Genomic DNA, 3,677 nt, shown 5'->3' with positions numbered 1-3,677 from the left:
CATATGGAACCAAAAAGAGCCCGCATTCCAAGACAATCCTAAGTCAAAAGGACAAAGCTGGAGGCGTCACGCTACCTGACTTCAAACTATACTACAAGGCTACAGTAACTAAAACAGCATGGTACTGTTACCAAAACAGAGATATAGACCAATGGAACAGAACAGAGTCCTCAGAAATAATACCACACATCTACAGCCTTCTGATCTTTGACAAACCCAGAAAAACAAGAAATGGGGAAGGATTCCCTATTTAATAAATGGTGCTGGGAAAATTGGCTAGCCATAAGTAGAAAGCTGAAACTGGATCCTTTCCTTACTCCTTATACGAAGATTAATTCAAGATGGATTAGAGACTTAAATGTTAGACCTAATACCATAAACCCTAGAAGAAATCTAGGTAGTACCATCAGGACATAGGCATGGGCAAGGACTTCATGTCTAAAACACCAAAAGCAACGGCAGCAAAAGCCAAAATTGACAAATGGGATCTCATTAAACTAAAGAGCTTCTGCACAGCAAAAGAAACTACCATCAGAGTGAACAGGCAACCGACAGAATGGGAGAAAATTTTTGCAACCTACTCATCTGACAAAGGGCTAATATCCAGAATCTACAAGAACTCAAACAAATATACAAGAAAAAACAAACAACCCCATCAAAAAGTGGGGAAAGGATATGAACAGACATTTCTCAAAAGAAGACATTCATACAGCCAACAGACACATGAAAAAATGCTCATCATCACTCGCCATCAGAGAAATGCAAATCAAAACCACAATGAGATACCATCTCACACCAGTTAGAACGGCAATCATTAAAAAGTCAGGAACAACAGGTGTTGGAGAGGATGTGGAGAAATAGGAACATTTTTACACTGTTGGTGGGATTGTAAACTAGTTCAACCATTATGGAAAACAGTATGGCAATTCCTCAAGGATCTAGAACTAGATGTACCATATGACCCAGCCATCCCACTACTGGGTATATACCCAAAGGATATAAATTATTCTACTACAAAGACACATGCATACGTGTTTATTGCGGCACTATTCACAATAGCAAAGACTTGGAATCAACCCAAATGTCCATCTGTGACAGACTGGATTAAGAAAATGTGGCACATATACACCATGGAATACTATGCAGCCATAAAAAAGGATGAGTTTGCGTCCTTTGTAGGGACATGGATGCAGCTGGAAACCATCATTCTTAGCAAACTGTCACAAGAACAGAAAACCAAACACTGCATGTTCTCACTCATAGGTGGGAACTGAACAATGAGATCACTTGGACTCGGGAAGGGGAACATCACACACTGGGGCCTATCATGGGGAGGGGGGGCGGGGGGAGGGATTGCATTGGGAGTTATACATGATATAAATGATGAATTGATGGGTGCTGACAAGTTGATGGGTGCAGCACACCAACATGGCACAAGTATACATATGTAACAAACCTGCACGTTATGCACATGTACCCTAGAACTTAAAGTATAATAAAAAAATAAACAAAAAAAATACCAATCAGTATTTAACATATTATTAACATGCTGGAAAAAACACTTCTATATGCAGTTTTAATTCCTAACTACAGTTTAAAAACAGATGAGTTCCCAGCATTTAGAGCTCTCCCTAAATATTACATCCCGAGGAAGCCTTTCTTGGGCCACCGGACTGGATGTGACCCTTCTGTGACATGCGACCCCCGGACTGGACATGATCCTTCTGTGACACGTGACCGTCTGACTGGATGCAATCCTTCTGTGACATCCTTTGCAAGCTCTGCAACGTCTCCTTCACTGTGCCCACTGCAGCTCATGACGAATGTGTGTTTATTGTATTCATGATGGCTTCCCTCACTGATTATTAACCCCAGGAAGGCAGGAACCGGTCTACATGTATCAACAATGAGCTCAGAGATTGCAGCCCGGAAGTCATCATTTAATGGAGGATTGACTGCAGCCCACAGAGGGCTGGAGGGAACATTCAGACCCACTCGCCATCGTCATGCATGGAGGTGAGGGTTTTGGAAGGCTGCTTGGAAGATGTTGGAAAGGTAGAGAAGAGTTCACAAAGAGGTCCTAATGGCCTGGGTATTAAAGGGTGAGTAGGAGTTTGTTAGGCTAGAGGAGGGAATTCTCATTAGAGGAGATGACAGAAGCAAATGCCTGGGGCAGAGTTTTGGGAAACAGCTGGTCATTGCAGACACTGGAGGGGGCTGGTGGGGACCGCAGCAGGGACTCTCTACTGCAAGCCCACATGCCAGGCACGATGGCCATGCAACCTCATGTGATCCTCAGAGGTAAGTAGGTAGATAGAGGGTATTAGACTCTAGCTTAGCCGCTGAGGTAGATATTATGATCCTCTCAATAAATGAAGCAGCTAAGGCTCAGAAAGGTTTAGTGACATGCACAGGTCACCTGGCCACTCAGTGACTTGCCTGGCTGTGTCACGTCCCCAGTGTCATATGTTGTGCACCTGACACAGTAGCTGAGGGTTTCTGTGTCTTTCCATACCCACCCTTCAGGCTGGGGCAGGGGAAATGATGTCGGCAAAGGGCTCAGCTGAGATTCCCAGCCTTTTTCCCAGGTCTGTGTCCCTGTGCGGGGTCTCAACCTTCTCCCTCACCCCCACCCTCTGGAAAAGGGGCTGCGCACTCTGGGATCCCGGGCTCAGCCTTCACCACCATCCAATAGCCCCGGCCTCCCACCAGGCAGCCTTCTCCACCAGCCTCTGGCTACTCCTCCCTTCCTGCCCCAAACCAGAAGATGGGGCGCTTGCTGCATGTGGCTAACCCTGAGGCCACGAGGAAGCCACTTCACCTCTCTGAGCCTCAGTTTCCACGTCTGTCATAGGGACGCCCACTCTGGCTGCTCTGAGAGCACCTGTGACCAGAACACAAAGGACACTTTGAGCTGCAAACTGCTAAATAGGCCCGGGAAATGATAAGTAGTAACAGCCGAGGCTTCTCAATGCCAAGCCAGCAAGTATCCTCTCCTCTCCAAACACCGGAAGCCCAGAGAATTCCCTGCAGGAAAAGAAGGAACCAGATGCCTGAAATGAGCTGGCACCAGGCCAGGGACTTGTGGACGGCCCTGCGAGCACCTGGTGCCCTCTAGTGGCCACAGGAGGCCCTGCAGGGCCGCATTTTCTGGGGCCACTCACTCTTCAATTGAACTTGCTAACAGGTTTAAACCGCAGGATCTGCCTTTAACAACCAGATAAGGAGGGGACAGGGAGGGAGGGTGCCAGGACGTTCTTTTTGTGCCTGAAATGGATAAAGTTGGCGGCAAATTCTAGCTGCTACTCTAGACTTCGTCCTTCTAATGTTGCCCCAGGGGCTGGACTGGCCCTGTCCCTGTTTCCCCATCCACCTGAATGCCTGGCTGAGCCCAGAGCTCCCACGTGGACACACTGGGGCGGATAATTGGCCGAGGGCTTACAGAGGTGGGAACAACTTTTTTAAAGCACTGAACTAGCTTCCTCGGAGCCCCAAAGGGAGTGGCAAGACCTTCACTTCAGAAATAAGAAGACAGGCCCAAAGAGGGTTTGTGGCTTTCCCAAAGATACCTCATTCTAGGATTTGAACCCAGTCTCTCCCTCCAGTCTCCAGGTACTTGCGGTGGCCCATACCTTCCCCAGATTATCCACCAATAGCCAGTCAACCTGGGGCAGGGC

The sequence above is a fragment of the Trachypithecus francoisi genome, unplaced genomic scaffold (assembly GCF_009764315.1).
Source record: "Trachypithecus francoisi isolate TF-2019V2 unplaced genomic scaffold, Tfra_2.0 Lachesis_group3, whole genome shotgun sequence".
In the NCBI taxonomy this organism is placed as follows: Eukaryota; Metazoa; Chordata; class Mammalia; order Primates; family Cercopithecidae; genus Trachypithecus; species Trachypithecus francoisi.
The sequence above is the reverse complement of the archived record's forward strand: the minus strand, read 5'-3'. Positions refer to the sequence as shown.